A 19,287-nucleotide genomic window follows, 5' to 3' on the forward strand; every position below is an offset into this window, starting at 1 on the left:
ACTGGAAATCAGTGGAGAAATAACTCCAGAAAGAATGAAGGGATGGAGACAAAGCAAAAACAACACCCGGTTGTGGATGGGACTGGTGATAGAAGCAAGGTCCGATGCTGTAAAGAGCAATATTGCATAGGAAGCTGGAGTGTTAGGTCCATGAATCAAGGCAAATTGGAAGTGGTCAAACAGGAGATGGCGAGAGTGAATGTTGACATTCTAGGAATCAGTGAAATAAAATGGACTGGAATGGGTGAATTTAACTCAGATGACCATTATATCTACTATGTGGGCAGGAATCCCTTAGAAGAAATGGAGTAGCCATCATGGTCAACAAAAGAGTCTGAAATGAAGTACTTGCATGCAATCTCAAAAATGACAGAATGATCTCTATTAGTTTCCAAGGCAAACCATTCAATATCACGGTAATCCAAGCCTATGCCCCAACCAGTAACGCTGAAGAAGCTGAAGTTGAATGGGTCTGTGAAGATCTACAAGACCTTTTAGAACTAACACCCAATAAAGATGTCCTTTTTATTATAGGGGACTGGAATGCAAAAGAAGGAAGTCAAGAAACACCTGGAGTAACAGAATTTGGCCTTGGAGTACGGAATGAAGCAGGGCAAAGGCTAATGGAGTTTTGCCAAGAGAATGCACTGGTCATAGCAAACACCCTCTTCCAACAACACAAGAGAAGACTCTACACAAGGACATCACCAGATAGTCAACACTGAAATCAGATTGATTATATTCTTTGCAGCCAAAGATGGAGAAGCTCTATACAGTCAGCAAAAACAAGACTGGGAGCTGACTGTGGCTCAGATCATGAACTCCTTATTGCCAAATTCAGACTTAAATTGAAGAAAGTAGGGAAAACCACTAGACCATTCAGGTATGACCTAAATCAAATCCCTTATGACTATACAGTGGAAGTGAGAAATAGATTTAAGGGACTAGATTTGATAGACAGAGTGCCTGATGAACCATGGACGGAGGTTCGTGACATTGTACAGGAGACAGGGATCAAGACCATCCCCATGGACAAGAAAAGCAAAAAGGCAAAATGGTTGTCTGAGGAGGCCTTACAAATAGTTGTGAAAAGGAGAAGCAAAAAGCAAAGGAGAAAGGGAAAGATATTCCCATTTGAATGCAAAGTTCCAAAGAATAGCAAGGAGAGATAAGAAAGCCTTCCTCAGTGATCAGTGCAAAGAAATAGAAGAAAACAACAGAATGGAAAAGACTAGAGATCTCTTCAAGAAAATTAGAGATACCAAGGGAACATTCATGCAAAGATGAGTTCGATAAAGGACAGAAATGGTATGGACCTAACAGAAGCAGAAGATATTAAGAAGAGGTGGCAAGAATACACAGAACTGTACAAAAAAGATCTTCATGACCCAGATAATCACGATGGTGTGATCACTCACCTAGAGCCAAACATCCTGGAATGTGAAGTCAAGTGGGCCTTAGAAAGCATCACTATGAACAAAGCTAGTGGAGTTGACGGAATTCCAGTTGAGCTATTTCAAATCCTGAAAGATGATGCTGTGAAAGTGCTGCACTCAATATGCCAGCAAATTTGGAAAATTCAGCAGTGGCCCCAGGACTGGAAAAGGTCAGTTTTCATTCCAATCCCAAAGAAAGGCAATACCAAAGAATGCTCAAACTACCGCACAGTTGCACTCGTCTCACACACTAGTAAAGTAATGCTCAAAATTCTCCAAGCCAGGCTTCAGCAATACGTGAACCGTGAACTTTCAGATGTTCAAGCTGGATTGAGAAAAGGCAGAGGAACCAGAGATCAAATTGCCAACATCCGCTGGATCATGGAAAAAGCAAGAGAGTTCCAGAAAGACATCTATTTCTGCTTTATTGATTATGCCAAAGCCTTTGACTGTGTAGATCACAATAAACTGTGGAACATCCTGAAAGAGATAGGCATACCAGACCACCTGATCTGCCCCTTGAGAAACCTATATGCAGGTCAAAAGCAACAGTTAGAACTGGACATGGAACAACAGACTAGTTCCAAACAGGAAAAGGAGTATGTCAAGGCTGTATATTGTCACCCTGCTTTTTTAACTTACATGCAGAGTACATCATGAGAAACGCTGGGCTGGAAGGAGCACAAGCTGGAATCAAGATTGTGGGGAGAAATATCAATAACCTCATATATGCAGATGACACCACCCTTATGGCAGAAAGTGAAGAGGAACTAAAAAGCCTCTTGATGAAAGTGAAAGAGGCGAGTGAAAAAGTTGGCTTAAAGCTCAACATTCAGAAAACTAAGATCATGGCATCTGGTCCCATCACTTCATGGGAAATAGATGTCAGACTTTATTTTTTTGAGCTCCAAAATCACTGCAGATGGTGTTGAAGTCATGAAATTAAAAGATGCTTACTCCTTGGAAGAAAGTTATGACCAACCTAGATAGCATATTAAAAAGCAGAGACATTACTTTGCCAACAAAGGTCCGTCTATTCAAGGCTATGGCTTTTCCAGTGGTTGGGTATGGATGTGAGAGTTGGACTGTGAAGAAAGCTGAGCGCTGAAAAATTGATGCTTTTGAACTGTGGTGTTGGAGAAGACTCTTGAGAGTCCCTTGGACTGCAAGGAGATCCACCCAGTCCATCCTAAAGGAGATCAGTCCTGGGTGTTCATTGGAAAAACTGATGCTGAAGCTGAACCTCCAGTACTTTTGCCACCTCATGTGAAGAGTTAACTCATTGCAAAAGATCCTGATGCAGGGAGGGATTGGGGGCAGGAGGAGAAGGGGATGACAGAGGATGAGATGGTTGGATGGCATCACTGACTCGATGGACATGAGTTTGAGTGTTGGTGATGGACAGGGAGGCCTGGCGTGCTGCGATTAATGGGGTCGCAAAGAGTCGGACACGACTGAGCGACTGAACAGAACTGAGTCTTTGCATCAGGTGGTCAAAGTATTGCAGCTTCAACTTCAGCATCAGTCATTCCAGTGAATATTCAACCAGCTTAGAAGAGTGATCAGAACTATGGGCTTTGTAATAAAACACACATGACTTTGAATTCTGGATTTACCACTTACTAGTTGTGAAACTGAGGATCAGCTGCTACTTCTCTGATACTTGGTTTCCTCATCTGTTAAAACAGGATAGAAACATTTATTCACTTTTCTCTCTGCGTGACTGTGGAGACCAACTGACATAATCTGAAGAAGAAAATGCCTGGCACTGGCAGTAGATACTCAGTGAATATTAACTTTTCGTTATTCTTAGGTTGTGTTGTGGGTATCAACAGTCGCTGCTCACCTTGGCTTTTCTGACAGGGTGCCCACCATGGGCAAAATCCTCAGTATGACATTTCTTGGATGGGCCAAAGAGTTATGTTTTTCATGCTGAAACTAAATAGGTTCCTTAAGTCTAATATTACCAGAACCAACAATGATTTATTTTTTTAAAAAGCGCTATGAAATTCAGGACAGTTTTAAATTGTGAATCTCTTTCTTTAAAACAAAATTTCACCTAAGTAAATGCTAATATTTCAGGAAAATTCTTCGAGGGGTTTTAATTGACACATATAAATGCTGTAGTTCCATTTACGTTTAAATAGGCTTTCCTAATATGTCATCTTAAATGGGCTTTATCTCGCTTGTAAGACAAAAAATTGATTTCTTCTTTTTAGCAAAATGGGTGCCTACTAGAGTTCATGGTTAAGAGATGTGGTGCAGCTGTTCTTTTATTTCTGCCACTCAGCGTGGAAATAGCCTTACCACAGCAAGGCAGAAGTGAACAATAGACAATATTTTTTTAAAAATGTACTTCTGCAAATGATTGATCAGCAGTTTAACAAAGATTGACATCAGCAGGACATTCTCTCCATGAATCCTCAAGGCTGCACAGAATAACCTCCCCTATTGACAACTATAGTCAATCGTCCAGCTCTGATTTCTCCTTCATACCATGGTGACTCTCTTAAAATACACTGTTCAGTTCAGTTCAGTCACTCAGTCGTGTCTGACTGTTTGCGACCCCATGGACTGACTGCAGCACAGCAGGCTTCCCTGTCCATCACCAACTCCCAGAGCTTACTCAAACTCATGTCCGTTGAGTCAGTGATGCCATCCAACCATCTCATCCTCTGTTGTCCCCTTATCCTCCCGCCTTCAATCTTTCCCAGCATCAGGGTCTTTTCAAAAGAGTCAGTTCTTCACATCAGGTGGCCAAAGTATTGGAGTTCAGCTTCAGCATCAGTCCTTCCAATGAATATTTAGGACTGATCTCCTTTAGGATGGACTGGTTGGATCTCCTTGCAGTCCAAGGGACTCTCAAGAGTCTTCTCCAACACCACAGTTCAAAAGCATCAATTATTCAGCACTCAGCTTTCTTTATAATCCAACTCTCACATCCATACATGACTACTGGAAAAACCATAGCTTTGACTAGATGGACCTTTGTTGACAAAGTAATGTCTCTGCTTTTTAACATGCTGTCTAGGTTGGTCATAGCTTTTCTTCCAAGGAGCAAGTGTCTTTTAATTTCATGGCTGCAATCACCATCTGCAGTGATTTTGGAGCCCCCCAAAATAAAATCTGTCACCGTTTCCTTTGTTTACCCATCTATTTGCCATGAAGTGATGGGACCAGATGCCATGATCTTAGTTTTTTGAATGTTGAGTTTTAAGCCAACTTTTTCACTCTCCTCTTTCACTTTCATCACTGTGTGGATGGGCTTTCCTTGTGTTTCTATACTGGGCTGATGGCAGGAAGAGAAGTGGGTAACAGAGATTGAAGTGGTTGGGTGGCATCACCAACTCAATGGACATGCGTGCTTGCCTGATAAGTCACTTCAGTTGTTTCTGACTCTGTGCAACCCTATGGACCACAGCCTGCCAGGCTCCTCTGTCCATGGATTCTTAAAGCAGGATAGGTTGCTGTGCCCTTCTCCAGGGGATCTTCCCAGCCCTGGTATCCAACCTTTGTCTCTTACATCTCCTGCATTGACAGGTGAATTCTTTATCATTAGTGCGACCTGGGAAGCCCCAATGGGACATGAGTTTGAGCAGACTCTGAAAGATAATGAAGGACAGGGAAGGCTGACATGCTACAGTCCAGGGGGTAGCCAAGAGTCAGACTCAATTTAGCGAACAACAACAGCAACTGGGCTGGGAGAAGTTCCCTGGAAAAGCCCCCAGTAGTAGGATTTCAGGAGGTAGACTTCTCATCCGGAATTTATTACCAAAGTAACTCTTGAATAGCTGTTTGTCACATGTTCCCAGTCTCCTGAGAAGGGGAACCACAATGTGGAGCTCAGGATTTATTGAGTTTCCATATTCAAGTCTGACTTTTTAGGCTTGCTAATGATCTGTGACAGGAAATACTAGGGACTCACCCAAATCCACATTCTCCTCTTCATTCTGGGCACAGAGCTAGATTATGTTTCCCGGCCTCCTTTGTAGTTAGGTGTGGTCATGTACCTGAGTTTTATCTGAAATTGATGTTTCCAGGGTGCTTCGTTTAAACCTCCCACAAGTTCCATGCTTCTTCCCTTTCTGGCTGGTTAGAGTGAGTTGATTCTAGAACAACCTTGGAAGCCTCTGTTGAATGCCGCAGCACCTTCATCAGCTTGGACTCCCTGAATGACTATTTGGCCAACCTGCTCACTTGTTCAGTCCTGTTTCATGAGTAAGAAATAAAATTCCATTGAGTTTGAGCCATTATATATTTGGGAGCTTATTCACTAGAGCAGTTTTAACTTTCCTGACTATGTGCGCATGTGTGCTTAGTCACTCAGTCTTGTCTGACTCTCTGCAGCCCCGTGGACTGTAGCCTGCCACGTTCCTCTGTCCATGGGATTTCCCAGGCAAGACCACCACAGTGGGTTGCCATTTTCCTACTCTGGGGGATCTTTCTAACCCAGGGATCGAACCCATGTCTGCTGAGTCTCCTGCATCGGCAGGGAGATTCTTTACCACTTGCACCACCTGGGAAGTCCTATGCTAACTATAACTTATACTTTTTCTACACTTATATACACAATATATATTTTAGTCAGGGCTATGAGTTCTGCTGACACAGGGCCAGTACTCCTTTCAGCAATCTGGTATATCTCTTAACCCTCATGCATCCTTTCTCTCGAGATCTGAGGTCTTGTTTATTGTCTAGTAATGCTAGACTGGTTCTTTCTCAGAATCTCTGGCATTTCCATTCCACCAAATCACTTTGAGGAAATTTCTCTTCAGTTGCATTTTTTATTCAACCACTCATTCATTTCACCATTTGGTGAGTGAATTATCCATTCATTTTATTCTACATTCTAAATTCATTTGATTGACCATACTAAAATGTTGCAAATATGGAAGGCAGTTTATAAGATTAAGAAGATACCATAAAGTGGCCTATGAAAACCAAACCAGGAGTGAAAAAGAAAGAATCAAAAGAGTAGAATCAACAAAATGAAGCCAGAAATATTAGCTAACATGCAAAGGCTTATCTTTTTTTTTTTCCATTTATTTTTATTAGTTGTAGGCTAATCACTTTACAATATTGTAGTGGTTGCCATACATTGACATGAATCAGTCAAGGATTTACATGAGTTCCCCATCCTGAACCCCCCTCCCACCTCCCTCCCCACCCCATCCCTCTGGGTCATCCCAATGCACCAGCCCCAAGCACTTGTCTCATGCATCCAACCTGGACTGGCGATCTGTTTCACACTTGGTAACATACATGTTTTGATGCCGTTCTCTCAAATCATCCGACCATCGCCTTCTCCCATAGAGTCATCTTTTTTTTTTAACAGCTCATCTTGTTAACCTCTGCCCTCTCTGATATCTTACTCCTGAAGCTGCTGCTGGCTGCTTCTTCTCACCTTCATAAATCCTAATATCTTTGGAGACCATTTCTTTAAACATCTTTTAATGGCCTCAAGCTTCCATCTCCTCCTCTGGGGTCTTTGGTGGCTTGTTATCCTCTTAAATTTCAGTCAGGCAGTTGGACAGTAGGTGTGGGCAGACAGCTTGGGAAGTAATTTTTCTTATCATTTGTGGAACTAGTTTTTCATGTATCATATTTATTTTCCATTTATACTTCTTATATTGTGAGATTGCATTCTATTCTATTACTGATTTTTCTACTGAGTTCCTTTTTTATTGATGTATAAATGTACTTTGATTTGAATGATATTAATCACATTTAACATGTTACAAATATTTTGCCCAATCTGCCTTTTATATTTTGAAAAATATGTATGCAAGTTATATATATATATATATATATATATATATATATATATATAAAACATATTTGAATTTGTTCATTTTTCTTTAAACTTTTATTTTTTGAGCAGTTTAGGTTGACAGCAAAATTGAGGGGCATATACAGAGATTTTCTGTAAACTCCCTGCTCCCACATACACATAACTTTCCCCATTCCCCAAGTGGTACATTTGTTACCATTATCACCCAACATCCCCAGTTTACATTAGGGTTCATTCTTGGTGTTGCATTTTCTATGGGTTTGGACAAATGTATCCACCATTATAATATCATACAGAGTAGTTTCACTGCCCTAAAATCCTCTGTGCTCTGCCTATTCATCCCTCCCTTCCTTTAATCCCTGATCTTTTTACTATTTCCATAGTTTTGCCTTTTCCAAAATGTCATATAGGGTTGGAGTCATGCAGTATATAGCCTTTTCAGATTGGCTTCTTTCACTTAGTAACATGTATTTAATTTTCCTCCATTTCTTTTTATGACTCAGTTGCTTACTTCTTTGAGCCCTGGAAAGAATTCCATTGTCTGGATGTACTGCAGTTTATCCAGTTACCTACTGAAGAACATTTTGGCTGCTTCCAAGTCTTGGCAATTATGAATAAAGCTGCTAAACATGTATGTGCAAGTTTTTATGCAAGTAAATACAAAGGAGTGTGATTGCTGGATCATATGGTAAAAGTATGTTTAGTTTTGAAAGAAACCGTCTGTCTTCCGCAGTGGCTTTCACATTTGGCATTCCCACCAGCAATTTGTGATAGTTCCTATTGCTCTACAAACTCACCAGCATTTTAGTGTAATTTTGGCCATTCTAACGTGTATGTAGTAGTATATCATTCTTGTTTACTTTTGCATTTCCCTAAAAATATATGATGTGGAATGTCTTCATATGTTTATTTTTCATCTGTATCTCTTCTTTGTGAAGTGTCTGTTAAGCTCAGCCTCATTTTATAATTGAGTTGTTTTCTTACTGAGTTTGTATGTTTTGGGTAGAAATCCTTTATTGGAAATGTCTTTTGTAAATATTTTCTCCCAGCCTTTGGCTAGTCTTCCCATTCTCTTGAAATCTTTTGCAATTATTTCTTTTGTGGATCATGCCTATGAGTTATATCCAAAAATGCATCACCATACCCAAGGTCATTTAGGTTTTCTCCTATATTATTGTCTAAGACTTTTAGAGTTTTGCATTTAAAATTTAGGTCTGTGATCCTTTTGAGTTGATTTTTTTGTGAAGGGTATGAATCTGAGTAGGGCCCTGTGGGGCTCCCAGGCACAGAGCCCTTTCTCTCCCTCATTTCTTGTAGGTAAGACTCCAGCTTTCATGACCTGCCCTGAGTTCCAAAGTGTGGATTCCAACAGTTGCTAATCAAGGGAGAAGCAGCCAAGAAACCACTTGAGACAAGATTAAAGGGACCAGAGAAGCTCATGAAGATTGAGATTCAGACCACCTGAGATAAAGGGACTACAAGCCCTGCTCACACCCTAATTTTATCAGAGATCCCACCTTTGAACCACTGTTATAAAACCCTTCATCAATTCCTCTGGGGTAGAGATACACAATTTTTGGAGACAGAAGCCCAGTGTGTCTCCCTTTGTCTGGCAAAGTAATAAAGCTGTCATTTTGTACTTCACCCAAAACTCTGTCTTCAGTATTTGATTCAGCACTGGTGTACAGAGAGACCAAACTTTTGGTAGCAACTGTAAAGTCTATGTCTAGATTCGTTTTTTTTTTTTTTTTTTACAAGTTTAAGTCCAGTTGTTGAAAAGGCTTTCTTTGTTTCACTGTATTGCTGTATTCTCAAATTTTAGTTGACTATGTTTATCATTGAAAAAGCAAGAGAGTTCCAGAAAAACATCTATTTCTGCTTTATTGACTATGCCAAAGCCTTTGACTGTGTGGATCACAATAAACTGTGGAAAATTCTGAAAGAGATGGGAATACCAGACCACCTGACCCACCCTCTTGAGAAACCTATATGCAGGTCAGGAAGGAACAGTTAGAACTGGACATGGAACAACAGACTGGTTCCAAATAGGAAAAGGAGTACATCAAGGCTGTGTATTGTCACCCTGCATATTTAACTGATATGCAGAGTACATCCTGAGAAACGCTGGGCTGGAAGGAGCACAAGCTGGAATCAAGATTGCCAGGAGAAATATCAGTAACCTCAGATATGCAGATGACACCACCCTTATGGCAGAAAGTGAAGAGGAACTAAAAAGCCTCTTGATGAAAGTGAAAGAGAAGAGTGAAAAAATTGGCTTAAAGCTCAACATTCAGAAAACTAAGATCATGGCATCTGGTCCCATCACTTCATGGGAAATAGATGGGGAAACAGTGGAAACAGTGTCAGACTTTATTTTTGGGGGCTCCAAAATCACTGCAGATGGTGATTGCAGCCATGAAATTAAAAGACGCTTACTCCTTGGAAGGAAAGTTATGACCAACCTAGATAGCATATTGAAAAGTAGAGACATTACTTTGCCAACAAAGGTCCGTCTAGTCAAGGCTATGGTTTTTCCAGTGGTTGGGTATGGATGTGAGAGTTGGACTGTGAAGAAAGCTGAGTGCCGAAGAATTGATGCTTTTGAACTGTAGTGTTGGAGAAGACTCTTGAGAGTCCCTTGGACTGCAAGGAGATCCAACCAGTCCATTCTAAAGGAGATCAGTCCTGGGTGTTCATTGGACGGACTAATGCTGAAGCTGAAACTCCAATACTTTGGCCACCTTATGTGAAGAGTTGACTCATTGTAAAAGACCCTGATGCTGGGAGGGATTGGGGGCAGGAGGAGAAGGGGACGACAGAGGATGAGATGGCTGGATGTCATCACTGACTCGATGGACATGAGTTTGAGTAAACTCTGGGATTTGGTGATGGACAGGTAGGCCTGGTGTGCTATGATTCATGGGGTCACAAAGAGGTGGACATGACTGAGTGACTGAACTGAACTGAACTGACTCTGGGGACTCCCTACTTTGTTCCATTTGTCTATTTGTGTTTTTTTGCTGATTCCACACTGTTTTGGTTACTATAGTTTTATAATAAGTCTTAAAGTTGAGTAGCATTAGTCCTCCAATTTTGCTCTTCTTCAATATTGTGTTGGCTATTCTGGTCTTTTGCCTCTCCATATAAACTTTAGAATCAGTTTTTGACATCCATAAAATAAATTTCTGGGATTTGATTAGGTTTGCATTGAGTCTGTAGTTCAGATTGGGAAGAACTGATATCCTGACAATATTGTCTTCCTACCCGTTGAACAAGGACTGTCTCTCTTTTTATTTACTTAGTTCTTCGCTTTTATTCATTAGCATTTTGTATTTTTTCTTACATAGACCCTATATATATTTTGTTAGGTATTACCTAAAAATTTCACTTTAGGCATGCTAATGTAAATGGTATTATGTTTTTAAATTCAAATTATACTTACTGGTTGTTTAGTATGTAGGAAAGTGATTAACTCATATTAATTTTGTCTCCTGCAACCCTGCTGTAATCACTCATTCCAGGAGTTTTTGATTGATCTCTTCAGATCTTCTAGATAGTCATGTCACCTGTAACAATGACAGTTTTTGTCTTTCTTTCCAATCTATATTCCCTTTGCTCCCTTTTCTTATTGTATTAGCAAGGACATTCAGTACAATGTTGAGAAGAAGTGATGAGAGGGGACACTTTTGTCTTGTGTCTGATCTTAGTGGGAAAGCTTTGAGTTTCTCGCCATTAGAAACATTTAGTGTAGTGTTTTTTGTTTGTTTATTTTTAATAGATAATTTTCATCCGATTGAAGAAGTTTCACTCTATTCCTAGTTTATTGAGACTTACTAGGTGTTTATTGAGTGGGTGTTGGATTTTGTTAAATGCTTTTTCTACATCTATTGGTATTTAGCTCAGTTCAGTCGCTCTGCAACCCCATGAACTGTAGCACGCCAGACTTCCCTGTCCATCACCAACTCCCAGAGCTTACTCAGACTCATGTCCATCAAGTCGGTGATGCCATCCAGCCATCTCATCCTCTGTCGTCCCCTTCTCCTCCTGCCTTCAATCTTTCCTAGCATCAGGATCTTTACAAATGAGTCAGTTCTTTGCATCAAGTGGTCAAAGTATTGGAGTTCAGCTTCAGCATCAGTCCTTCCAATGAATATTCAGGACTGATTTCCTTTAGGATGGACTAGTTGGATCTCCTTGCAGTCCAAGGGACTCTCAAGAGTCTTCTCCAACACCACAGTTCAAAAGCATCAATTATTCAGCACTCAGCTTTCTTTATAATCCAACTCTCACATCCATACATGACTACTGGAAAAACCATGGCCTTGACTAGATGGACCTTTGTTGGCGAAATAACGTCTCTGCTTTTTAACATGCTGTCTAGGTTGGTCATAGCTTTTCTTCCAAGGAGCAAGCGTCTTTTAATTTCATGGCTGCAGCCACCATCTGCAGTGATTTTGGAGCCCACAAAAGTAAGGTCTGTCACTGTTTCCATTGTTTCCCCATCTATTTGCCATGAAGTGATGGGAGCAGATGCCATGATCTTTGTTTCCTGAATGTTGAGTTTGAAGCCAACTTTTTCACTCTCCTCTTTCACTTTCATCAAGAGGCTCTTTAGTTTTTCTTCACTTTCTGCCGTAAGAGTGGTGTCATCTCAAACAGATGGAGAAAGATACCATGTTCATGGATTGGAAGAATCAATATTGTCAAAATGACTATACTACCCAAAGCAATCTATAGATTCAGTGCAATCCCTATCAAGCTACCAACGGTATTCTTTACAGAACTAGAACAAGTAATTTCACAATTTGTATGGAAATACAAAAAACCTTGAATAGCCAAAGCAATCTTGAGAAAGAAGAATGGAACTGGAGGAATCAACCTGCCTGACTTCAGGTTCTACTACAAAGCCACAGTCCTCAAGACAGTATGGTACTGGTACAAAGACAGAAATATAGATCAATGGATCAAAATAGAAAGCCCAGAGATAAATCCACGTACCTATGGACACCTTATCTTCAACAAAGGAGGCAAGGATATACAATGGAAAAAAGACAACCTCTTTAACAAGTGGTGCTGGGAAAACTGGTCAACCACTTGTAAAAGAATGAAACTAGAACACTTTCTAACACCATACACAAAAATAAACTCAAAATGGATTAAAGATCTAAATGTAAGGCTAGAAACTATGGAACTCCTAGAGGAGAACATAGGCAAAGCACTCTCTGACATAAATCACAGCAGGATCCTCTATGACCCACCTCCCAGAATATTGGAAATAAAAGCAAAAATAAACAAATGGGACCCAATTAAACTTAAAAGCTTTTGCACAACAAAGGAGACTATACCCAAGGTGAATAGAAAGCCTTCAGAATGGGAGAAAATAATAGCAAACGAAGCAACAGACAAAGGATTAATCTCAAAAATATACAAGCAACTCCTGAAGCTCAATTCCAGAAAAATAAATGATCCAATCAAAAAATGGGCCAAAGAACTAAACAGACATTTCTCCAAAGAAGACATACAGATGGCTAACAAACACATGAAAAGATGCTCAACATCACTCATCATCAGAGAAATGCAAATCAAAACCACAATGAGGTTCCATTACACGCCAGTCAGGATGGCTGCTATCCAAAAGTCTACAAGCAATAAATGCTGGAGAGGGTGTGGAGAAAAGGGAACCCTCTTCCACTGTTGGTGGGAATGCAAACTAGTACAGCTGCTATGGAGAACAGTGTGGAGATTTCTTAAAAAACTGGAAATAGGGCCAAAGAACTAAACAGACATTTCTCCAAAGAAGACATACAGATGGCTAACGAACACATGAAGAGATGCTCAACATCACTCATCATCAGAGAAATGCAAATCAAAACCACAATGAGGTACCATTACACGCCAGTCAGGATGGCTGCTATCCAAAAGTCTACAAGCAATAAATGCTGGAGAGGGTGTGGAGAAAAGGGAACCCTCTTACACTGTTGGTGGGAATGCAAACTAGTACAGCCACTATGGAAAACAGTGTGGAGATTTCTTAAAAAACTGGAAATAGAACTGCCATATGACCCAGCAATACCACTTCTAGGCATACACACTGAGGAATCCAGATCTGAAAGAGACACGTGCACCCCAATGTTCATTGCAGCACTGTTTATAATAGCCAGGACATGGAAGCAACCTAGATGCCCATCAGCAGATGAATGGATAAGGAAGCTGTGGTACATATACACCATGGAATATTACTCAGCCGTTAAAAAGAATTCATTTGAATCAGTTCTAATGAGATGGATGAAACTGGAGCCCATTATACAGAGTGAAGTAAGCCAGAAAGATAAAGAACATTACAGTATACTAACACATATATACGGAATTTAGATAGATGGTGGCGATAACCCTATATGCAAAACAGAAAAAGAGACACAGAAGTACAGAACAGACTTTTGAACTCTGGGGGAGAACGTGAGGGTGGGATGTTTTGAAAGTACAGCATGTATATTATCTATGGTGAAACGGACCACCAGCCCAGGTGGGATACATGATTCAGGTGCTCGGGCCTGGTGCACTGGGAGGACCCTGAGGAGTCGGGTGGGGAGGGAGGTGGGAGGGGGGATCGGGATGGGGAATACGTGTAACTATATGGCTGATTCATGTCAATGTATGACAAAACCCACTGAAATGTTGTAAAGTGATTGGCCTCCAACTAATAAAATAATATTTAAAAAAAAAAAAAAAAAACAAAAAAAAAAACTGGAAATAGAACTGCCATATGACCCAGCAATCCCACTTCTGGGCATACACACCAAGGAAACCAGATCTGAAAGAGACACATGTACCCCAATGTTCATCGCAGCACTGTTTATAATAGCGAGGACATGGAAGCAACTTAGATGCCCATCAGCAGATGAATGGATAAGGAAGCTGTGGTACATATACACCATGGAATATTACTCAGCCATTAAAAAGAATTCATTTGAGTCAGTTCTAATGAGATGGATGAAACTGGAGCCCATTATACAGAATGAAGTAAGCCAGAAAGATAAAGACCAATACAGTGTACTAATGCATATATATGGAATTTAGAAAGATGGTAATGATAACCCTAAATGCAAGACAGAAAAAGAGACACAGATGTACAGAACAAACTTTTGGACTCTGTGGGAGAAGGCAAGGGTGGGATGTATTGAGAGAACAGCATCAAAACATGTATACTATCAAGGGTGAAACAGATCACCAGCCCAGGTTGGATGCATGAGACAAGTGCTCTGGACTGGTGCACTGGGAAGACTGAGAGGGATGGGGTGGGGAGGGAGGCGGGAGGGGAGGTCGGGATGGGGAATACATGTAAATCCATGGCTGATTCATGTTAATGTTCGGCAAAAACCACTACAATATTGTAAAGTAGTTAGCCTCCAACTAATAAAAATAAATGAAAAAAAAATTTAAAAAAAAGAGTGATGTCATCTGCATATCTGAGGTTATTGATATTTCTCCCAGCAATCTTGATTCCGGCTTGTGCTTCATCCACTCCATCATTTTGCATGATGTACACTGAATAGAAGTTAAATAAGCAGGGTGACAATATACAGTCTTGAGGTACTCCTTTCCCAATTTTGAACCAGTCTGTTGTTCCATGTCCAGTTCTAACTGTTGCTTCTTGACCTGCATACTGATTTCTCAGGAGGCAGGTATCTATTGGTATAGTCAAATGATTTCTCTCTCTCTTTTTGTTTTAGTCTGTTGATGTGATGGATTACATTAATTGATTTTCAGATGTTGGATCAGACTTGCATAAGCGGGATAAATTCTACTTGGTTGTTGTGATGTTATTATTTATAAGGAATATATATACATTTGTTCCTAGTCCCTGTTCTGGCACAGAAATCCTAAAACCTTCAGAATTTCCTAGGTGATGAGAATGAAAAAGATGTATTTTGTTTTGTTGATGAAGTGATATTTGGAAAGCACCTAAGTATGGGGGCTTATTACCCAGGAAAGCAACCATGTGATCAGAGACTTGAAAGTTTCAGTCCCACCCTCTAGATTTCTGGGTAGGAGACAGGGCCTGGAGATTGATTTCAATCACCAATAGCCAATGATTTGATCAACCACGTATGTATAATGAAGCGTCCGGAAAACCCGGAATGATCGTGTTTGGAGGGCTTCTGAGTTGTTGAACATGTGGAGACTCAGAAATAGTGGTGTGCTCAGAGAGAATGGAAGTGCTTTGCCCCTTCCTCATACTTTGCCTTATGTACGTCATCCATCTGGCTGTTTCTGAGTTATATCTTTTGTAATAAACTGGTAATATAGTTAGTAAACTAGTTTCTTGAAGTCTGTGAGCTACTTTAGCAAATTAATCAAATCTAAGGGAGAAGGCATGGGAAACTGATTTATAGACAGTCTGTCAGAAGCACAGGTAACAATGCTGTTTAATCACTAAGTCATGTCCGACCTTGTAGACTGTAGCCTTCCAGGCTCTTCTGTCCATGGGATTTCCCAGGCAAGAATACCAGAGTAGGTTGTCATTTCCTTCTCCAAGGGATATTTCTGACCCAAGGATTGAACCTGTGTCTCCTGTATTGCAAGTAGATTCTTTACCAATGAGCCACCTAGAAAGGCCAGGTAACAAACTGGACTTGGAATTGTCATCTGAAATGGGGTCTGTCTTGTGGGACTGAGCTCTCAGCTTGTGGAATCTGATGCTATTAATATCCTTGGGTAGATAGTATAAGAATTGAGTTATTTTAGAATTGAGTTGACCTGTAGGACTCCCAGCTGGTGTCAGAAATTGCTTGGTATAGAGTAAAAACCCACAAATCAGAATTGGTGTTGTGGTATGCATTTACTCTTTCCTCTTGCCTATCTTAACCTAGATGACCACAGTCAGAGGGTGATACAACATGGGCAGGACATACCAGCAGTGTCAACCTGGGGGGCTGACAGTGAGATTTCATTGAAGAAAGCTTTATTTGAGCTCAGGGAGGCCTTTGCAAGAGCTAAGTGCCAGGTGGAGTGTATGTTGGCTGCTCTGCATACCTACCCAGTTGGCCAGCCTGTTTGCAATCCATCCATTGATTTGTTCTTCCACTGAACAGATGTTTACCCAGTACCTAATGAGCTTGGATGAACACAGTGAGCAAGACAAGGCTTAGATTCAGGCCTCTTGGCGTTTGGTGAGAAAGACAAGCAGGTTCCCAAACAAGGTTGTGAGATTTTTGAGAGCTACAGAGGCATGTGGGAAGGTTCGACATCCCCAGTTGTGTTCACTACTATTTCCTTGGCACTTAGAACAGTTCCCGGAATCTAGTCGTTGCTCAGTAAATGCCTGGGTAAGTGAAACAGAAGACTGGGAGATGAGCTGCTTCAGACAGGGGGTTCAGAGAAGGCCTCTCCGAAGAGGTGAACCTTTGAGCTGAGCCCTAAATTGAAGGAAGGAGCCACACGTGATGATCTGGAGAAAAGCAATCCAGACCTAGGGACCTGCTAGGGCCGAGGTCATGAGGTGGGAGAGAGCTGGTTCTTCCAACAACTGCAAGGAGGCCAGTGCGACAGAACAGTCCCAGGAGAGGTTAGTGCGGTGGGCGGGGCCAAATCATTCAGGACCTGGGAGGCCATGGCCACAAGCAATGGGATACTATCAGAAGGTTTTAGGCAAGGAAGGACACAATTCCGGTTCATATTTTACAAAGATGACTGGTGATTGTGGTCAGGATGAGACATAAAGGCAAGTGTGGAAATTGGGAAGCCAGTTAGAAACTGGTTAGTTGCTCAGGCCAGAGGTGATGGAGGCTTGGATGAGGCAAAGTTGATGAAGATGGAGAAACACAAACAGACCAAGAATGCCTTTTGGAGGCAGAACCCATGGGATCCACTCAGAACCTGTACTGAGTGTCAATGATACACCATGTCTGGTTCTAGGTCCTTTGCGTATTCACTCATTGAGTCATTCAACAAATGTTAGCCCTGCCTGCTCTCACACATTTGATCCCTGGGTAGGGAAGATCCCTTGGAGGAGGAAATGGCAACCCACTCCAGTATCTTTGCCTGGAAAATCCCATGGACAGAGGAGCCTAGTGGACTATAGTTCATGGGGTCGCAAAGAGTCGGACATGACTGAAACGACTGAGCACCCACGCATGCATAGAATTATTTTTGTTCTTTTTTGGATTTGATTTGCTAATATTTTGTTGATTTTTTTAATCTGTTTTCATGAGGGATATTGGCTTGTGGTTTTCTTTTCTTATAATATCTTTGTCTGGCTTTAGTTTTAAGGTAATGCTAGCCTCATGGGATGAGTTAAGAAGTATTTCTTCTGCTTCTGTCATCTGAAAGAGAGTATAGAGAGTTGTATAATTTCTTCCTTAAATGTTTGGTAGTGTTTATTAGTGAATCTATTTGGGCCTGGTGTTTTCCTTCATTGAAAATTTATTGATTATGGATTCAACTTCTTTAATACATATAGGCATATCAGATAATCCATTTCTGTTTGTGTGAACTTTAGCAGATTGTGTCTTTCAAGGAATTGGTCCATTTCATTTAAGTTATCAAATTCCTGGGCATAAAGTTTTATATAGTATTCTTTTAATATCCTTTTACATGGGGTCTGTAATAACCCCTGTTTGGATATCAAATATTGGTAATTTGTATCCTCTCTCTCTGTTTTTCTTAGTTAACCTGGCAAGAAGCTAATCAATTTTACTGATCTTTTTGAAAAACTGCCCTTTGGTTTTGTTGATTTTCTCTGTTGATATCATGTTTTCTTTTCTTCTCTCTCTCTTTTAGCCTCACCACATGCACAATCTTAGTTTCCTAACCAGGGATTGAGTCCATGCCCCCTGTAGTGGAAGTATGGAATCTTAACCACTGGATTGCCAGAGAATCTGCAGTATCCTGTTTTCAATTTCACTGATTTTTTGCTCTAATTTTTATTATTTCTTCCAAGTCTCTGCCCCAACCTCTAAGACCAAAGAAGCAGAAGTTGAATGGTTCTATGAAGACCTTCAAGACCTTCTAGAACTAACACCAAAAAAAGATGTCCTTTTTATCACAGGGGACTGGAATGCAAAAGTAGGAAGTCAAGAGATACCTGGAGTAACAGGAAGCTTTGGTCTTGGGGTACAAAACAAAGCAGGGCAAAGCTAACAGAGTTTTGCCAAGAGAACGCACTGGTCATAGCAAACACCCTCTTCCAACAACACAAGACACGACTCTACACATGGACATCACCAGATGGTCAATATCTGGTCCCATCACTTCATGGCAAATAGATGGGGAAGCAATGGAAACACTGACAGATATTATTTTCTTGAGTTCCAAAATCACTGCAGATGGTAACTGCAGCCATGAAATTAAAAGACACTTGCTCCTTGGAAGAAAGTTATGACCAACCTAGACAGCATACTAAAAAGCAGAGACATTGCTTTGTCAACAAAGATCTGTCTAGTCAAAGCTATGGTTTTTCCAGTAGTCATGTATGGATGTGACAGTTGGACTATAAAGAAAGGTGAGCACTGAAGAATGGATGCTTTTGAATTGTGGTGTTGGAGAAGACTCTTGAAAGTCCTTTGGAATGCAAGGAGATTTAACCAGACCATCCTAAAGGAAATCAGTCGTGAATATTCATTGGAAGGACTGATACTGAAATTGAAACTCCAATACTTTGGCCACCTGATGAAAAGATCTGACTCAATAGAAAAGACCCTGATGCTGGGAAATATTGAAGACAGGAGGTGGGGGCGACAGAGGATGAGATGGTTGGATGGAATCACCGATTTGATAGACATGAGTTTGAGCAAGCTCTGGGAGTTGGTGATGGACAGGGAAGCCTGGCATGCTTCAGTCGATGTGGTCGCAAAGAGTCAGACACGATATTGAGTGACTGAACTGAACTGAGCTCATGGATATACAGATTCCCAGGTGGCTCAGTAGTTAAGAATCTGAGCAACTAAATCTTAACAAGTGAGTCACTGAGCATGTGTGCACACATATGTATATACACATATATCAATATATATGTGTGTCTAACTCAATCACTGATGTACAGCTGAAACTAACACAACATTG

The sequence above is a fragment of the Muntiacus reevesi genome, chromosome 10, assembly GCF_963930625.1.
Source record: "Muntiacus reevesi chromosome 10, mMunRee1.1, whole genome shotgun sequence".
NCBI classification, from domain to species: domain Eukaryota; kingdom Metazoa; phylum Chordata; class Mammalia; order Artiodactyla; family Cervidae; genus Muntiacus; species Muntiacus reevesi.